Raw genomic sequence first — 20,749 nt, forward strand, 5'->3', positions numbered from 1 at the left:
CCTGTAATCTCAGCTACTTGGGAGACTGAGGCAGGAGAGTCATTTTGAACTCAGGAGGCAGAGGTTGCAGTGAGCTGAGATTGTGCCATTGCACTCCAGCCTAGGTAATAAGAGCAAAATTCCGTCTCGGGGGAAAAAAAAAAGAAAGAAATTCTCTTCTTTTTCTAGTTTGCCGAGAATTTTTTTTTATTGTTATAAATGGATGTTAAATTTGCTCAAATGCCTTGATTGTGGTCTAGTAAGATAATCATACACTTTTTTCTTATTTAGTTTGTGGATTTGGGAAATTTCATTCATTAAATTTTCCTCTAAGCATTGTTTTAGCCACATTTCACACATTTTGACATGTTTTTGTTTCATTTTTATTCAATTCAGGATATTTTCTATTTTCTCTGTGATTTCCTCTTTGACCCATGTGTTATTTAGAAGTGTTTCTTTTTTAGGCCGGGCACGGTGGCTCACGCCTGTAATCCCAGCACTTTGGGAGGCCAAGGCAGGCGGATCACAAGGTCAGGAGATCGAGACCATGGTGAAACCCCGTCTCTACTAAAAATACAAAAAATTAGCTGGGCGTGGTGGCGGGCACCTGTAGTCCCAGCTACTCAGGAGGCTGAGGCAGGAGAATGGCATAAACCTGGGAGGCGGAGCTTGCAGTGAGCCGAGATCGCGCCACTGCACTCCAGCCGGGGCGACAGAGCAAAACTCTGTCTCAAAAAAAAAAAAAAAAAAAAAAGAAGTGTTTCTTTTCATTTCTAAGGATTTGGAGGTTTCCCAGATATCTCTTTGTGTAGTAAAATATTGTGTGTCTGTATTAAAAGTGAAAGAAAAGACATTACTTGAGATGCTACAGACACTTAAAGGACAATAAGGGAATAGGATGAACAAATTTATGCCAACAAATTTGACAATAAAATGGACAAACTATTTGAAAGACACAAATTACTAAAGCTCACTCAAAAAGAAATAAATGACCTGAATGGCTCTATGTCTATTAAAGAAGTTGAATTCATATTTTACATTTTTCTAAGAAAGAAACTTCTGGCTCATATGATTTCAAATATACGTACTGCTAAATATTTTTTAAAGAAGAAATAACATGAATTCTACATAAACTCCTCCAGAAAATAGAAGAGGAGGGAGGACTGTCCAACTCGTTACTGAGGCCAGCTTTATCTCGATACCAAAATCAGACAAAGACATTATCAGAAAACAACAGAACAATGTTCTGTGTGTGCTTGAAAAGAATGTGTATTCTGCTGTTGTTGGGTGGAATGTTGGTTTCAGCCAGTGTCAGCTAAGTCATGCTTGTTTGTGATATTTGGTCTTCTATATACTTAAGCTGCCTTCATCTTTAATCTCAGTCTACCTTCAAATAGTGTTGCTTCTCATATGGCATAAGAAATTTACCACAGTATATTCCCAATTCTCTGGTTCTACCTTTTGTGCTATTGTTGGCATGCATTTTACTTTTTATGTGCCATAATACTATATAATTCATTACTCTTATCTTTGCTTCAGATAATCAGTTATCTTTAGAACAACTTAAAACATTTTTTTTTAAGATTTTACTTTCAGCTTAGCCATTTCTAGAGATCTGCATTTCTTTGTGCAGATCCAACTCTCTGCCTAGCATCATACTCCTCAGTAGAATTTCTCTGACTATTTTTTGTAGCACAGGTCTCAGGTAATGAATTCTCTGTGTGTTTTTTTTGTTTTGTTTTGTTTTGTTTTGGCCCATGTTTACATGAGATTTCAAGTATTTTACCTGAGATAAATAAATCTCTGGAGATGAATGCTGTTAATTCCCTTTCTCCCTGTAAGCACATCAAGAGGTAAAATCTGCTTTCATTCCCCTTAAACTTGGGCTGATCTGTGACTTGCTGTGACCATTGATTGTGGTAGAAGTAACTACGTGCAAGTTAAGTTCTGAGTCTAGCCTTTAAGAGTCCTAGCAGCTTCTGCTTTTTCTTGAGGAGGCCAGCCACCTTAATGTAAAGAAGCTCAAGCATACTACTGAATTGTAAGATACACTACGGAGAGAAACGCTACATGAAGGAACACCAGATGTGAGACGTGAGGGAAACCTTCTTGGACCTTCCATCCCAGTCCAGCTACCCTCTAAATTCAGTTGCAGGAATGACCTTAGCTGATTTCACACAAAGCAGAAGAACCACTCAGCTGATTGCTGCCCAGATTCCCGATCCTATTAACATAGTGGTAAGAAAAAACAGACAAATGTTTAATGCAGTTAAAAAATATTGTTTATATTCTTAATGAACGAGGAACTCCCTTGGCCTGCACCCAAGTTGAGCTGCTCCCCCATCTTTCAATAGGACTTTGGGTAAGAGTGAGAAACTTGGAATTACACGGGGCTAGCTCTTGTACTCACTGGTAAATCAAGATTCTTAGGTCTCTGGCCAGGCACGGTGGCTCACACCTATAATCCCAACGCTTTGGGAGGTCAAGGCAGGCTGATCACTTGAGGTCAGGAGTTTGAGACCAGCCTGGCCAGCATGGTGAAATGCCATCTCTACTAAACATACAAAAATTAGCCAGGCATGGTGGCATGTGCCTGTAATCCCAGCTACTTGGCAGGCTGAGACAGGAGAAATGCTTAAATCCAGGAGGAAGAGGTTGCAGTGAGCCAGGACTGCACTTTTGCACTCTAACCTGGGCAACAGCGTGGAGACCCTGGCAAAAAAAAGGAGCGGGCACTGGGTGTGGTGGCTCACACCTGTAATCCCAGCACTTTGGGGGGCCAAGGTGGGTGGATTACCTGAGGTCAGGAGTTCAAGACCAACCTGGCCAACGTGGTGAAACCCCTCTACTAAAAATACAAAAATTAGCTGGGCATGGTGGCCTATGCCTATAATCCAAGTTACTTGGGAGGCTGAGGTGGGAAAATTGATTGAACCTGGGAGATGGAGGTTGCAGTGAGCCGAGATCGCACCATTGCACTCCAGCCTGGGCAACAGAGCGAGATTCTGTCTCTTAAAAAAAAAAAAAAAAGATTAATAAGTCTCCACTAGCTGATGGTATGGACTAGCAATAATAATTTTTCTATGTACATTCAACTAGCAGAGTTTCGTGAAATATAACTTACAATTTCTCTTCAGGTAATCTTACCAAGACTTCAGATATTCAGGATCTAGTAGCATTTTTTATTCAGAGAAAAAAAATCTTTCCTTCTTCCTTTTTTTTCTTTTTTAAATATTTGTTCATTCAAATTTCAAACTGTATTGTAGATTGTGGCAAAAGAGAGTAAATGCTGCTTCATCCTCAGTGAAACTAAACCACTACTCTTTGGCTGCAAGCCTTTAGCTGGTGATGCACACAGATGGCCCTGGCATTGTTTCTGGGATTAGCAAGATGAGAATCCCTTGTGAGATGGAATCAGAAGTCTGCCAGTCAGCCTTAGGAGAAAACAAAACTGGCTGAGATAATGTGTTCATTAAGGTGGCCATCCAGGAATTTTCAATGTTTTTATTTACTTCCTCTAGCTTTTTCTCAAAGAAGGTTTCAAGAGAAAGCTGTTTATCAACCTGAGGAAGCATGGCTCAGTCACTTGCACTTGTTTTGTAGAATGATATGTTTTCCCTCAAGCTAGTAACTGAGACAGAGTAATGAAAAGAAAGACGACTTCCTGAAATACATACAAAAATAAAATATCTGCCATCAGGCAATCTTTATTAAGGATGTTTAAAATGTAATTATTATACTTCAGGTGGAATAAATAAAGTCTTTTGCTACTAATATTCATCATTTTTCAGCTACTTATTGTGCCAGTTGCTGCAGTCTTGACTTCAGATTAGCTAAGTGTGTTTCTTCCCTTGTCCTAGGCCAAAGGAGAGTCTTGCTGCCTTGATGGAAGTTACACCACCTCTTTGTCCTGGTTATGCTCTTATTTGGTGACTGGTCATGTGAGGATAGAAAGGCCCAGCTCCCTATGCCGCTTCTGGAGCACCCCATAGGATGGAATGAGTCCACCCCATAGGATGGAATGAGTCCCCCCCATCACTGGCCAGTCCTGCTTCCTCACTCCCTCACAGACATTGATCCCAAGAGCACTCCCCAGTAAATGTTATCCATTTCAGAGACTGCTTCCCATAGGCAAATGGACCCACAACAATATAGTCAGGAAAGTATTCCCCCACAATTCACGTGCTGAAATTCTAAACGCCATGGTGATGGTATTAGGAGGGTGGAGCCTTTGGGAGGTGATTAGATAATAAGGGCTCTGCCCTCATGATTGGGATTCATGTCCTTATAAAGAGACCCAATAGAGCTAGCTCACTCCTTTTGCCATGTGAGAACTCAGCTAAAAGGTGTCATCTGTGAACTCGGAAATGGGCTCTCACCAGACACAGAATCTGAAGATGCTTGATCTTGGACTTCCCAGTCTCCAGGACTATGAGAAGTAAATTTCTGTTGTTTGTAACCCACTCAATTTGTGGTATTTTGTTATAGCAGCCTGAACTGACTAAGACACCAACTCAACAACTAACTTTGATTTATCTAAACCCCCCCCAGTTATTTCCTGTATTATTTAAAACTAGGCAATACTGTATTTCCTATATTATTCCAAAGCAAATCCCATATGCCATATTTTTATCTGTAAACATATCAGGATGTGCTGTATCTTTCAAAAGTAAGGACTCCTCCTTTTAAAAACCATAACTGCAATACCATTATTACACCTTTAAGAGTTAACAGTAATTCCCAATAACATCAGATAAAGTCAGTATTTACTTAGTTTGAAATGGGATCCATATAAGGGCCTATAATTGTAATTGATTGATATGTCTCTTAATTTTCTTTTGATCTATAACTTCTTTTTTTTCTCATCAGATAGTTTTTAATCCATATAATTTTCAACTTTTGTGATTACTGTGCTTGGATATACAGTCCCTTTTTGTATGGACTGTAAGCTCAGTCTCAAGAGTTTATGGTAATACTTGTGACACTAGTAGTAGCTGCCTTTTGAGGCCTTTTTATAAACCAGGCACTCATAGTGCTTTGCATATATTATCTCAGTTAATCTGTGTAACAACCCTCAGCCCCATTTTACAGATAGAAAAACTCTCCCATTTGAGATTTCAGAGGTGAAGTAATAATAAACAGAGCTGAACCATGTCATTCTGACTCCAGAGTTCACATTCTCAACCTCTAGGCTACACTGCCTGAGTAAACGTATTAGAAGTTAATGCCATCCTGAGTGAGTGCTATGTTATTCTCAGTACTTTTATGGGTGTTTGAAATTTTTCTTAGGTTAACGAAAAAAAATTGAATGCTGTCATAAAATGGCCATGTAGTCAATCTAAATCAACAAACCATCTGTGTACATGGAACTGGGTAGGAGCTGAGCAAAATCCACAGATAAATGATATTTGATCTCTGTCCTCCAGATGCTCACAGGCCGAAGGCTGGTGGCGGGAGACAAACAGATACGAAGCAGACTGAGTACAAAGCGGGCTGTCGGGAGTCTGTAGAGCTGTAGACAGAAAGAGATGGAGGCAGAAAGGGCTTTCTGATTTGGGGGGTTAGGGAAGGCGTTTTGGAGAATGTGGGATCTGCAAGGCCCTTGAATGATGAGAAGGATATTAGCAAAGTGTAGGCAGATGAGGATTGAAGATGATGAGTATTAAAGTGTGATACCACATTCTAATGAAGTTCCTTTGGGGCTTCTCTTTCTCCCAGTTGACTGTGTGGAAATGCACAAAGCATTCGTTGAAGTTTTCTCCCCAACTCAGCAACTTGCGACATAGGCAGATAGGACCTAAACTCTGACCCTGTCTTCACTGCCTTTCCAGACAGGATCCAGGTTGGGGTGCTGATGTTAAGGTCATGTTGTCCACCTGTTATCTGTTTAGGTCAGGCAACTTGCCAGATCTGCCTTGGCAGGAAAGCTTCGGTTCCCAAGATAACCTGTTTTGTGTCTCTCTGATTACAACCTGACTGCAGCCCTGCGTTGTTCTCGGTGAGCAGTGAGCAGCTATCACTGCACGAGGTGGCAAAACTCTGTGCTTAGTGGCAGATCCATCTGAGATTCCTTTTGGGTGCGCTAAGAAACAAAGCTCTCCTTTCTAGTACTTGGAGGGAGTACTTACTTCATTTTACATCTTTATTAGACATACCTGCTTCTCTGGCTTCACGAGGCTAAGCAAAAAGGATGTGCTAAGCAGCAAAGTTTTCATTTCTGTTTTGTCGCCTGTCAGCAGCAGAAGCTCAGGCTCCGGCTGCCTGACCTTATCCCAAGCCTAGTGTCTCCTTTCCTGCCTCCTCGCACATCTTGCAGTTATGTTCTCAGGAAAGTCAAGTAGGTTTAACGTTAATCAAAGACAAACCTAAGTAGAGGAGTAAATCGACTACCTGCTCCTCCTCTCCAAACCGTATGTAGTAATGAATTCAAAAGCAAAATATTTTCATTATCCATGCTAGCAATTCTTGTCACTAAGGACGAAAGTTGAGTTAATAATAAGCCTACAGGCCCTTACTTCGAAGATATAAGGATAACGTATAAATCAATGTTGCTATATTATTTCTAATGAAATATTTTTTTAATTTTTACACTTGTATGTTTTATTTTCTTCTTATCACATTTATAACATGTAATAGGTCTTAGTGCTGTCCATTAAATATTTCTGGTTTTCCTCCAAGATTCACAATAGTAGTATATTTCCTGAACTCTAGAAGTTAGGTGTGGGCATGTGATTTGCTGTATAGTTAAGACAGTGTGGGTGAAGGAAATGGATGCCACCTCCAGACAAACTTTGGGAGCCAATGCATGATTGCCTGTGCTTTGCTTTCCCTTTGCCACAGTGACTGGTGACTTTCTGGGTGACGGCTGCTTCTTCGGTCTGATTCACCCGGTAGATCCCTCAGCCAACTCTGTGATAGATATGCAGCATGAGGTGGAAATCAACCCTGGATGTTTTAAGTGACTGAAACTTTGAGGTGGAATGTTATTGCAGCATTACCTAGCCTCATTTGACTGAAATATAGGCTTTTAAAAAGGCTTCTGAGGGGCCGGGCGCGGTGGCTTACGCCTGTAATCCCAACACTTTGGGAGGCTGAGGCGGGTGGATTATGAGGTCAGGAGATCGAGACCATCCTGGCTGGCACAGTGAAACCCCGTCTCTATTAAAAATACAAAAAATTAGCTGGGTGTGGTGGTGGGCACCTGTAGTCCCAGCTACTCAGGAGGCTGAGGCGGGAGAATGGTGTGAACCCAGGAGGCGGAGCTTGCAGTGAGCCCAGATCACGCCACTGCACTCCAGCCTGGGCGACAGTGAGACTGTTTCCAAAAAAAAAAAAAAAAAAAAAAAAAAGGGCTTCTGAGGATTAAAATGAGAAATGAGCCTCTAGATAACCTTTAAGATAACTTCAGAAAAGAGTTTGGCTTGGTGAGTGTGATAAAACACTCACCCTCTACAAATTGGAGGGACTAATGATAATTTTGCCCATCTTTCTAAAAAGGCTTATTTTCCAGTCCTTTGATGACTTACATTATATAGCATAATATGTAAATATTATGTATATAACATAATATAGCCCCTTATAACAAGTTTTTTCCCCAACAAACATTAACTAAAAGTTTTGCAAAGTATCATAGCAAGCTAACATGGAGGAAATTGCTCTTGTATTTAAAATTTAATATTAAAAATTTCACATTTGTAAAACTTTGGTTCTAAGACCTCCCATGCCCATAATCTACAAGACTGGCCCTTTTTGGTTAGATTTGCTGCAAGAACCTGACAATAAGGACTGAGTTGACAAATCTGTTGAATAAATTTATGCTAGGCTTCACAGTGTCAAATTTATATTTTTAGCACCCTCTGCTGGAGAAACTATATACGCTTCTGATAAATACGGGTGATTTATGCCAATGTGATCATTCTGACTTGTGTCTTAAATATAGGGTTTGCCGGGCGCGGTGGCTCACGCCTGTAATCCCAGCACTTTGGGAGGCCGAGGCGGGCGGATCACAAGGTCAGGAGATCGAGACCACGGTGAAACCCCGTCTCTACTAAAAATACAAAAAATTAGCCGGGCGCGGTGGCGGGCGCCTGTAGTCCCAGCTACTCGGGAGGCTGAGGCAGGAGAATGGCGTGAACCCGGGAGGCGGAGCTTGCAGTGAGCCGAGATCGCGCCACTGCACTCCAGCCTGGGCGACAGAGCGAGACTCCGTCTCAAAAATAAATAAATAAATAAATAAATAAATAAATACAGGGTTTGGAGAATGTTATTTAAAATCTGTACTAAAAGAAGCCTCTCCTTTAAGCTTTTAAGGCCTTTTAAGGCCTCTCCTTTTAAGGCCAACTGGCCTTCTCACACACTATTCATGCACCAGTGGTATTTGTCTCCTGCAGATCCCCTAGAAAGACATATACATGTTCATATAGTTATTAATGTGTATATAATTTACACATGGAAAAAGTAGAAATGTCCTTAATGAAAATGAGAAATTTGTAGGCCGGGTGCAGTGGTTCACACCTGTAATCCCAACACTTTGGGAGGCCAAAGCGGGCGGATCACAAGGTCAGGAGATCGAGACCATCCTGGCTAACATGGTGAAACCCTGTCTCTACTAAAAATACAAAAGTTAGCCAGGCGTGGTGGCGGGTGCCTGTAGTCCCAGCTACTCAGGAGGCTGAGGCAGGAGGATGGCGTGAACCCAGGAGGCGGAGCTTGCAGTGAGCTGAGATTGCGCCACTGCACTCTAGCCTGGGCGACAGAGCAAGACTCCGTCTCTTTTAAAAAAAAAAAAAAAAAAAGGAAATTAGAAATTTGTAATAATTTGTAATATGCCTTTCCTCAAAACAGCCTCCCCACCATGTATTCTTGTGGGCAAGCACACTTACAGCTTCCAGTCTCTCTACAGTATCTTCTGATTCATCTGCCAAATCTCAGTCCGCATTATGTCATTCCTACTCATTCATTCAGCAAACCATGTGACAAAGTGTTAAGTGGTGGGAATCCCATTTTAAGCTAAACCCATTATCTCCTATCTTAGTCTGTTTTATGCTCCTATAACTGAATACCACAGTTTGGGTCATTTATAAGGAAAAGAAATGTATTTTTTATGGCTCTGGAGGCTAGGGAGTTTAAGGTCGAGGGGCTGATCATCTGAGAAGGGCTTTCTTGCTGTGTCACCCACAGTGGAAGCTGGAAGACCATGAGAGAGCAGAGGAAAGGGGGTCGAGCTCATTTTATCAGGAACTCACTCCTAACCCACTCCCAGGGGAATGGCATTAATCTATTTATGAGGGCAGAGCCTCTATCACCTCTTACAGGTCCCACCTCTTAATGTTGTTACAGTGGCAATTAAATTTCAATGTGACTTTTGGAGGAGACATCCAAACCATACAATATCTCTGTCTTTAGGGAGTTTATGGTCTTATTGGAGAACAGACTTTCACCAAATGAAGAGGTTGGTAAGTATTTAATTATGAACTGTAGGCCAGGCACGGTGGCTCACGCTCTGTAATCCCAGCACTCTGGGAGGCCGGGAGGCGGATGTGGATCACTTGAGGTCAGGAGTTTGAGACCAACGTGAGCAACATGGTGAAAACCGTCTCTTCTAAAAATACAAAAATTAGCTGAGCATGATGGCATGTACCTGTAATTCCAGCTACTCCAGAGGCTGAGGGACAAGAATTGCTTGAACCCAGGAGGCAGAGGTTGCAGTGAGCCGAGATTACGCCACTGCACTCCAGCTTGGGCAAAAGAGGGAGACCCTGTCAGAAAAAAAAATAATAATAATTAAAAAAATAAATAGTTATGAACTGTGATATGTATTTTGAAAGGGTACTCTATGTGACTATCTTAATTATATGACTATGTTAACCTAATTTAGCCGACTAAGTTAGAAAGCAGTATTTGGGCTAAGATGACCTGAACTCGGTGGACAGTGCTAACCAGCTGAAGAGAGGGGTGGGCTGGTGGAAGAGAAACATTGCACACACGGAAAGCAGCAGGTGCACCGCTCTGCATCTAGAAAGGATGAGTGAAAGACAAACAAGATTCCATAGTAAGGAGATCGGGGGAGTGTTGCTCTTTTACTTTAGAATAGTGGGAGCTGGTAAAAAGAGGCCAATGGAAGCAGGGTAGATGGGATAGGCAGTACACTCTCAGCTCTGCATTTCAAAACAAAATTGCTCTTGCTGTGTTTGGGAGAAGAAATAATTGGTTGGATATAACAAGATTGGATTCCCTTTACTCTAGAATTAAACCTAGTGCCCAAGCATGATATGTAAGTTTCTCTAAGTGGGCTCTGTCTGTTTTTTCAATTTCATCCTTACACGCTCTGTGATACTGATTGTTTCCTGAGAATATGTATCATGCTCACTTGAAAGGCCTTTTCTTTTTCTTACTTCTCCTTTCTCCATCTGTGGAAATGCCATTTATTTGTTTAATTTATTATTATTATTATTTTTGATACAGAGTCTTCCTGTGTTGCCCAGACGAGTGCAGTGGCATGGTCTCAGTTCACTGCAACCTCCACCTCCCAGGCTCACGTGATTCTCCTGCCTCAGCCTCCCAAGTAGCTGGGATTACAGGCACCCGCCACCATTCCCGGCTAATTTTTGTATTTTTATTAGAGACAGGGTTTCACCATGTTGGCCAGGCTGGTCTCGAACTCCTGACCTCAGGTGATCCGCCAGCCTCGGCCTCCCAAAGTGCTGGGATTACAGGCATGAGCCACTGCACCCAGCCGGAAATGCCATTTATTCTTAAAATACCAATGCAAGACCACATCCTTTGGGAAGCTTTCTCTTTTTTCATCCCCACTCAACATGAATTCTGCTTCTACTTCCTCTACACTTCCATAACATAGCATCTGCATTTCTACATAAGACATCTCACACTTCTCTGCACCATGAGATTGTAAAAAATATAAAAGGGATAATAGCTTCTTTCCTTCCTCCAGCCTCCCCCGACCCCCGGTATTTCCTAGATCATTGCTTTGAACTCAATAGGGCACTTTGAAATGAAATTCATCATTACATTTCATTATACTATAAATTTCATTAGATCTCTCATAGACCCACATTAGTAAGGTTACATTCGTACATGCAAATACATGTAGAGGCACACTTCTAAGAGCAGAATGGGCAGGAAGTTAATGCTTTGCTTGGGTTGAGAGAGAACACCCTAGAAAGTAGACAGAGAAAGGGAAGGGAGGTGGGAAGGAATAGGGAGGTGAGTTGGAGTGGGGAGGCAAATAGGTGAAAAGTGTGAGTAGTAAGTGAGGTGGCCAGAGGATGACCATATAAATAACCGTGCTGACACGGTTTGGCTGTGTTCCCACCCAAATCTCATCTTGAGTTGTAGCTTCCGCAACTCCCACGTGTTGTGGGAAGGACCTGGTGGGAGGTAATTGAATCATGGGGGTGGGTCTTTCCCATACTATTCTCATGCTAGTGAGTAAGTCTCACAAGTTCTCAGGGTTTTTTTGTTTTGTTTTGTTTTTGAGATGGAGCTTGGCTCTTGTTGCCCAAGCTGGAGTACAGTGGCGTGATCTCGGCTCACTGCAACCTCTACCTTCCAGGTTCAAGCAATTCTCCTGCCTTGGCCTCCTGAGTAGCTGGGATTACAGGCGCATGCCACCATGCCTGGCTAGTTTTTTGTATTTTTAGTAGAAATAGGGTTTCACCTTGTTGGTCAGGCTGGTCTCGAACTCCTGACCTCAGATGATTCTCGCGCCTCAGCCTCCCAAAGTTCTGGGATTACAAGCGTGAGCCACCATGCCCAGCCAAGATCTGATGGTTTTATAAAGGGGAGTTTCCCTGCACAAGCCCTCTTCCTTGTCTGCCACCATGTGAGATGAGCCTTTCACCTTCCACCATGGTTGTGAGGCCTCCCCAGCCACATGGAACTGTGAGTCCGTTAAACCTCTTTCTTTTGTGAATTGCCCAGTCTCAGGTATGTCTTTATCAGCTGCATGAAAACGAACTAACATACATGTTGATCTAAAGTTGAAGGCTTGCTTCAGACAACTTCTGTTTTTCTCACACATTTACACTAAGGGCTGGAAAAACAGATATGAAATAGTCATGAACAAATAAACTAGTTGGTGTGTGTGTGTATACATATGTGTATGTCTACATATAGAGAGATAGCTACACCCATATGTATATCTCTGAAAATGTAAGACAAGATATAATGTGTACTTACTATTCTCTTTTGCCATTTTCTAGTTTGGGGGAAAGTTCTATTAAATCTAAGTTGATAAACATTATTCCCCCTGCTAATACCACAAGTCCTGACTTGTAAGGAGGACAAAGCTGAGGTCAGTGCATAAGTATGAGCTGCGGATCTTGTGAAAACACAGATTCTGATTGAGTAGGCATGGAGTGCAACCTGAGTTTCTGCTTCAGGTGATGCTGATTCTGCTAGTCTGTGGCCCACACTTTGAATAGCAAGGGACTGGATGGTTTCTGGTAATCCTTTCTAATTCTGTTGCAGTTGTTTTGCTTGAAAAACTTTCTACCTTTTGGAAGTATTCACTTATAAATCACTTATAGTTTAATCTGTATAGTTTCAGGTGATAACAAAATAGGACATTTCAAGGCAATGAATTAAAAAGGTAAGTAACAATATTAAATATAACCCAGAATTTTCTCTAAGGCAATAAACATTTTCAAAGTAAGTGACAAGTGTGAGGCTTGAATTTTTAAGGATGCACTTAAAATCCAGTGGACAAGCCATTGTTGAGTGAAAATTCAGGCCTCGTCTCTCTTATTGGAAGGTGAATGTGAGCTAGATCAGTAGATATCAAAGTTTTTGTTTGTGACGCACAGTGAGAAACATATTTTAGGTTATGATCTTGCACATAAATAACAGTTTCACAAACAAAACAATATTAATATGTACTCTGATAACATTCATTCTATAGCAATCCTTTTTTTTTTTTTTGAGACAGAGTTTCACTTTTATTGCCCAGGCTGGAGTGCAATGGTGCGATCTCGGCTCACTGCAACCTCCGCCTCCCAGGTTCAAGCAATTCTCCTGCCTCAGTCCTCTGAGTAGCTGGAATTACAGGCATGCGCCACCACGCCTGGCTTACTTTGTATTTTTAGTAGAGATGGGGTTTCTCCATGTTGGTCAGGCTGGTCTTGAACTTCTGATCTCAGATGATTTGCCCACCTCGGCCTCCCTCTCAAAGTGCTGGGATTACAGGCGTGAGCTACCGCACCTAGTCTGCAATCTATTTTTTAAAATGCTTTTCACAAGCGCATAGTGGCCTGCAACTCGCAAAATTGGAACTGGATGACCTTTTCAGCCTTCATCTTTAAAAAAAAAAAAATCACTATTCATTGGCAAAATGTGATAAAATTGTATTGCATTTAGGTTCCTAAAGCATTCATTTGTCTTTTTTTTTTTTTTTTTTTTCCGGAGATGGAGTCTTGCTCTGTTGCCCAGGCTGGGGTGCATTGGCACGATCTCGGCTCACTGTAAGCTCCGCCTCCTGGGTTCAAGCAATTCTCCTGCCTCAGCCTCCCAAGTAGCTGGGACCACAGGTGCATGATGCCATGCCAGGCTAATTTTTTGTATTTTAATAGAGATGGGGTTTCACCATGTTGCCCAGGCTGGTCTCAAACTCCTGAGCTCAGAGAAACCATCCACCTCGGCCTCTCAAAATGCTAGGATTACAGGCGTTTCTATTGTGTGAAATGGAATATTGGAAAGTGGGATTCCAGGGTAGGCTGGATGGCAGAAAAGACCTGCTTGCTATGTCTTCCAGGAGCACTTTTTATTATAGCTACCACTTATTTTCCCCCTAATCTACAATATAACTACATGTTTGACTTCTGGAATTTTATAAAGGCAAACTGGAGTATTTTTCCCTCAAAACTACTTAACCCTCACTTAAGCAGGCAGTAGAGCAGCATGAACTGATGGCAGGCTGTCTGGTCAACATCCTGGCCATCCCACGTACTAGCTGTATAATTTTAGTCTACTTACTTAACCTTACGTGCCTCACTTTCCTCATCTGTGAAATGGGAACAGTAATACTAGTTGAGTATCCCTTTTCCAAAATGCTTGGGACCGGAAGTATTTAGAATTTCAGATTTTTTTTTTTTTTGATTTTGGAATATTTGCATAAACATAATGAGATATCTTGGGGAGGGACCTAGGTCTAAACATAAAATTATGTTTCATATATACCTCATACACATAGCTTGAAGGTCATTTTATACAACATTTTAAATAATTTCGTACATTAAACAAAGTTTGTGTACACAAGGTCAAGGGTGAAATTTTCTACTTGTGGTGTTGTATCAGTGCTCAAAACTTTTGGATTTTTGAATTAGGGATGGTCAGCCAATAGTTCCTACCTAATAGAATTGAGGTGAAGATTGAATGAGTTAACATCGTAGACAAGCACAACAGGAATGTTATTAGCTACTGTTAGCTAGGCTTAAATTACAATGTAAAGTTTGAGCCTAACTCCAATTTCATGACAAAGTAGAAGAGTAGCAATATAATACGTATTACTTATTAATATAATAATAAGTACTTCTAAACCAGTGTCTTGATATTGAGCTATAGTAAATATTAAGTCCAATAAAAGTGCTTTTTTTTTTTTTTTTTTTTTTTTTTTTTGAGACGGAGTCTCGCTCTGTAGCCCAGGCTGGAGTGCAGTGGCTGGATCTCAGCTCACTGCAAGCTCCGCCTCCCGGGTTCACGCCATTCTCCGGCCTCAGCCTCCCGAGTAGCTGGGACTACAGGCGCTGCCACCTCGCCCGGCTATTTTTTGTATTTCCTAGTAGAGACGGGGTTTCACCGTGTTAGCCAGGATGGTCTCGATCTCCTGACCTTGTGATCTGCCCATCTCGGCCTCCCAAAGTGCTGGGATTACAGGCTTGAGCCACCGCGCCCGGCCAAAAGTGCTTTTGGTAATCCCAAATGCAATTTCCCCTCAGTCCTGATTCAAACAGGCCTGTAATAACTTAGTTATCCAACTGATTAGCATTCTAAAACCATACTGAGGGAAAAAATTCTACCAGAAATTTACATCTTGTACTAGAAAATGAAGATCCAGTAATGTCACATTTCTGTGGGAATGTAACAATCAGGGCTTTTGTGGTTTAAATGGAATGATGCAGGCTCCATTCTGTGTAACACCAAAGAAAGCATGACATGTTTGAGAAATTTGTATTTTTTTGCATGATGGTCTTCCTTTCTTTGTTGTTACTCATTTTTGGGGTGGAGGGAGGTCAGTGGAAAGTACTTATGGAAGTTTAGAAAAAGATAGATTCAGCTGCTAAAGGAAGGAAATACGGTATCCATTTTTTCAAATGTTCTACCTATTAAATTGCGAAAATAATAGTATAGATACCCTTTCAAAGTTCTAAATTGGTTAACTTTCCCCCAAAACACTAACAAGTGAACCTAAACAGCTACAATCTAAACTTCTATAAATATGGTCTAGAACTAAATATTCTACCTGTCATGGGAGTGATTACACCACAGAAGGAAGTGAGAATCAGTCATACTTGCCTTCTTGCTTATGACATGTCGTTGCTGTCTGTGTAGGTAAAAATCTATTACTATAGTTAGTCATCTAAATTGCCATAGGGAACTGGTGTGTGTTCAGTGCCTAACTGCAGCTTAACCACTTCTAAAACTGGAACCATAAAGGCTTCATATGCATGTGGATTTTCATAACGTCAGAATGGGAGTAAGGCACAGAGTATTTAAAATAAAGGTATTTTTCCAAATAAGGTCTAAAAGGAAAACATGAACTCCCTCCTCTCCCTAGTTCCCTACTCCTGTTAGTCATAAAGCTTGCCCAAACGCATCCTCTCTTTCCCACCCCTCCGCCCTCCCTGTGTCCTTGCCCAGGACTTCATTAGCCCACATTTGCATCTCTACAGCCTCCTGCAGGCTGCCTTGAGATCTGAGGCCTTTCCAGCATATCATATCCTTAATACTACTGCTGGACCTAATCTGTTAAAAACATTACTTTGGGCTTGTCATCTTCTCTCTTTATACTCTCATCACTTCCTTGCTTTAACGTTCCCAAGCTTGCAGATGGCCACTTGAGTCCTGGCAGCTCTCCTGATTGCCCCTCATGCATACATACACTGGAACCTTCCCACTGAACTCCTGTATCCAGATGTTCCACCATCACGCTCCAAATCCTGCATGGCAAATGCCATCTTGCTCCTCTCCCCAAGTCAAAGATTTCAGGGCACTGACTTTCATTCAGTCACTCGAGCTAGCAATCTAGAAGTTATCTTTGGCTCTTCCCATGTCCTCAGCAGCACAGACAGTTCATAAGTTCTGGCCCCACTGGGTTGTGGCTTCCTTACATTCACTTCTTGTGACTTTTTGCCCACATGAGTAGACTTTGCAATTTAATGCTGTATTTTAAGGACATAGAAAATATGAGAAAGTATATGTATTTATGTTAAAAGGTAAGAAATTAAGCTTTCTTAATATTTGCTATAAGGATAGACACTGGGTCCTCAATTTGTCTCTTACGTTCGATGATCACGTGTCAAATAGAATACTAGGAAGGATCCTGAGGGCATGGTAGGAGTTCCACTGTTAGTGTATCACTCTGTATTGCTGTTTCCTTGCTATGAGTTGTTTTCAATGGGTCTCATTTTGTAAAAGTAAGATTTTAAAATAACAGGCCATGGCCTGGTGCAGTGGCTCACACCTGTAATCCCAGCACTTTGGAAGGCTGAGATGGGCAGATCACGAGGTCAGGAGATCGAGACCGTCCTGGCTAACACGGTGAAACCCCGTCTCTACTAAAAGTAAATAAATAAATAAATAGCCGGGCATGGTGGCGGGTGCCTGTAGTCCCAGCTACTCCAGGGGCTGAGGCAGGAGAATGGCATGAACCCAGGAGGCGGAGCTTGCAGTGAGTTGAGATTCCGCCACTGCACTCCAGCCTGGGCAACAGTAGGAGACTCCATCTCAAAAAATAATAATAAAATAATAATAATAAATAAATAAATACAATAAATTAACAGGCCATCACTAAAATGGCCAGGCAAACCTTTTCTTACCACCAGGAGTTTTCTGACTTTTTTTTGGCAAAGTACTTAAAGATAAGTTACACATATTTTTTATTTCTTTTAGATGAAAGTGTCATAAGTTAGATTCCTGGGAAGAAAATTCTGAGACACATTCTGCTGGATGATTATTAGGGCTCATCCTTGGTTTCAACACCCATAGAAGGAAGGGGGAAGAAGGAATCGAACAGAGGAGAGACAGAAGTCGAGATGCATTTCAGGCCGGGACTCTTGACTGAACCCACAGGAGCTTTGGAGCTAGAATGGCCCTTCAGAGTTGTCCTGAGTTGGGCTGAGATGGCCAGTTCTTTATATTCCTGCATGGGATAGTCACTGGATGTCCACCCCAGGAAGCAGTGTGGCCAAGACAGTCCCTGAAATGCCTGCCAGCACTCCCTATACCTGGAGCAATGAGACCAACATCACAGGGGGATATACTGGGTGAGGATCACAGCATTCATCCCAGAAGATGAGGATACAGAATTGGCTGACTGCTACATTCTAAATGTCAATGTTCCCCAAAATTCATATGTTGAAACTTAATTCCCCAATGTGATGGCATTAGGAAAGGGGGCCTTTGGGAGGGGCTATAGGTCATGAGTGGGATTAGTGTCCAGAGAGCTGCCTTGCCCTTCCACCATGTGAGGACATAGTGAGAAGGTGCCATCTATGAACGAGGAAGTGGGCGCTTACTACCAGACACCCACTCTTCGGGCAACTTAATCTTGAATTTCCCAGCATCCAGAACTCTGAGAGATCAATTTCTGCTGATTATAAGCTACCCAGTCCATAGCATTTTGTTAAAGCAGCTGAAACTAAACTAAGACAGTGACGTTTTATGCAACAAAAAGATAGAGTGAGTCTCTATAGCATACCATGTAACAGATGTGTTTGGAAAAATAACCTCATTTCATATGTTTCCTCAAGCTAAAAAGAATATCGTAACAACAAATGAGAAAATAGTTGGTTTAGAAATATTGCACCCTATGGAGAGAGTATTTTGGATTTGGTTTTTTTGTTTTGTTTTTAACTTTTGTTTTAGGTTCAGGGGCACATATGCAGGCTGGTTATATAGGTAAACTCATGTCACAGGGATTTGTTGTACAGATAATTTCATCACCCAGGTACTAAGCCTAGTACCCAATAGTTGCTCTTTTTCCTCCTCTCCCTGCTCCCACCCTCCACCCTCAAATAGGCCCCAGTTTGTGTTGTTCCTTTCATTATGTTCATGAAGTTGAGAGAGTGTTTTGAAAAAGAATGTTGCAAAGCATTTCCACTGTTAGATGATTTTAAGTCAAAAAGTTATATAACAGTGTCACCTATCTAGATGCACGCAAGCATGGACACAGAATTGTTTCATATGTTTAAAACTTTTCTAGATCCTTTTGTGGTTCATAAGCTTGATGATTGAGTTTTCACGTCCACGTGTGAGATGTGCCTCCCTTGAGCCTTGTTACAACATTGGCACATTCCCTGCCTGATGTGAACAATAAAAATAAAAAATAAAAATTTGCTAAACAGAGTTTCTGTGGATTTCTAACTTATTTATAAAAACAATAAAAATGTAACGTATTCCATTTAGCGTTCAAGAACAACTAAGTAACAGTGAAGGGGTGGCCTGCCCCTCCACACCTGTGGGTGTTTCTCGTTAGGTGGAACGAGAGACTTGAGAAAAGAAATAAGACACAGAGACAAAGTATAGAGAAAAGCGGGGGCCCAGGGGACTGGCGCTCAGCTTACAGAGGACCCACGCCAGCACCGGTCTCTGAGTTCCCTTAGTATTTATAGATAATTATCTTTACCATCTTAAAGATCAGGGAGTGGCAGGACAATAGGATCGTTTTTAGGGAGGAAATCAGCAGTAAGACATAAGAACAAGGATCTCTGTGACATGAATAAGTTTAAAGGAAAATCCTGTGCCTAGAGATAAACCTTTTAGCGGCATTGTTTCATCCTATCACATGGGGATAAACCTTGGACAATACCTAGCTTTTCTAGGAACAAAGACACACCCTGCACGCCCAAAATCCATTAAACCTTGAGTTACCACAGCACATGTCTCTTGCAAGGACAAGGTTGGGGATAGGGTCACAGATTAACAGCATCTCAAATACAGAACAAAATGGAGTCTCTTATGTCTACTTCTTTCTATATAGACATAGTAACAGGCTGATCTCTTTCTTTTCCCCACAAACAGTAAAGATGGAAATTTGCTAGCTGAATTTCAAGAAAAATATTTGTATAGTAAGTAGATGAGATAGAAAAAAATGTATGTCATAATTCAAAAGTTAGTCAGAAGCCTGGGTAACATAGTGAGACTCTGTCTCCACAAAAATTAAAAATTAAAAACATTAGCCAGGACAACAGACATGGGAGGTTGAGGTGGGAGGACCGCCTGAGTCCAGGAGTTTGGGGCCACAGTGAGCCATGATCACACCACTGCACTCCAGTCTGGGCAACCGAGTGAGACCCTGTCTAAAAAAAGAAAAAAACAAAAGTCAGTCAGAGGGGCAGTGTTTTCATTTGGAATTCTTCATTTTTTTAAGGTATTAAAGAAAAATGATTTCTTACCACACTGCTGACACAAATGTGGGCGTGTGTGTCACAAGAACCAATTCTCCAACCCTCTGTACACCAGCTGAGTGTCCTACAATTCATTTCCTTTTTTTTTTTTTTCCTTTTGAGATGGAGTCTCAATCTGTGGCCCAGGCTGGAGTGCAGTGGTACGATCTCAGCTCACTGCAACCTCTGCCTCCCAGGTTCAAGTGATTCCCCTGCCTCAGCCTCCCTAGTAGCTGGGATTACAGGCGCCCATCACCATGCCCACCATGCCCAGTTAATTTTGTGTTTTTAGTAGAGACGGGGTTTTTCTACGTTGGCCAGGCTGGTCTCAAACTCCTGACCTCAGGTGATCCTCCTGCCTTGGCCTCCCAAAGTGCTGGGATTACAGGCGTGAGCCACCGTGCCTGGCCCTGCAATTCATTTCTGACACTAACTACCCAGAGTTAGTGCAGCCCCCACGGGTTATGGGTCCATTCCACAAGACTGCCCCACTTTGGATTCCAGTGCCAGATCTGGGCCTACTGTATGTGTGAGCAATCAGCTATAAATCTGTACATCAGAGCTGTCCACCATCCTCTCCTCACACTCCATAAGTTGTTAGAACTGCTCACAGAACTCAGGGAAACATTTTACCTTCATTGACTGGTTTATTATAAAGAATATGATAGAGGATACAAATGAACAGCCAGATGAAGAGGTACATAGAGCGAGGTCCCCAGCACAGGAGCTGCTGTCCCCATGAAGTTGAGATGTGCCAACCTCCCAGCACGTGGTCGTACTCACCAACCCAGAAGCTTTCTGAACCTGGTAGTTTAGGGATTTAGTGGAGGCTTCATCATGGAAGCATGACTGATTATTAACTCAGTCGCTAGTCCCTCCCTCTTCCCCAGAGGATGCCGGGTGGAGCTGAAAGTTCCAAGCTTCTAATCATGGCTTGGTCTTTCTGGTGACCAGCTCCATTCAGGAGCCTACCAAGAGTTGCCTGGCTAGAACAAAATACATTCCCATCGGCTTTTGGACATCCCAATAATTTCCAAAGGATGTAGGACCTCTGTCTCAGGAACCAGAGTGTATTAGTCCATTCTCACATTGTTATAAAGAAATACCTGAGACTGGGTAATTTAGAAAGGAGGTTTAGTTGGCTCACAGTT

At 41.9% G+C, this 20,749-nt stretch overlaps 1 long non-coding RNA gene and 1 other non-coding gene across 3 annotated transcripts in view; both read left to right on the top strand.

Annotated features, from left to right (window-relative positions):
• Nucleotides 1-18,550, top strand: part of LOC126953885 (uncharacterized) — a 36,752-nt gene extending 18,202 nt beyond the window's left edge. For both annotated transcript variants that reach the window (XR_007725394.1, XR_007725393.1), the window contains one exon: nt 17,104-18,550. This is a non-coding gene — a long non-coding RNA (uncharacterized LOC126953885). The remainder of the gene's footprint in view (nt 1-17,103) is intronic.
• Nucleotides 18,416-18,519, top strand: LOC126954086 (small nucleolar RNA U13). The gene has a single exon (XR_007725532.1). It is a non-coding gene; the product is annotated as a small nucleolar RNA U13 (small nucleolar RNA).
• Nucleotides 18,551-20,749: the final 2,199 nt, after the last annotated feature.

This window comes from Macaca thibetana, chromosome 4 (genome assembly GCF_024542745.1).
Source record: "Macaca thibetana thibetana isolate TM-01 chromosome 4, ASM2454274v1, whole genome shotgun sequence".
NCBI lineage: Eukaryota > Metazoa > Chordata > Mammalia > Primates > Cercopithecidae > Macaca > Macaca thibetana.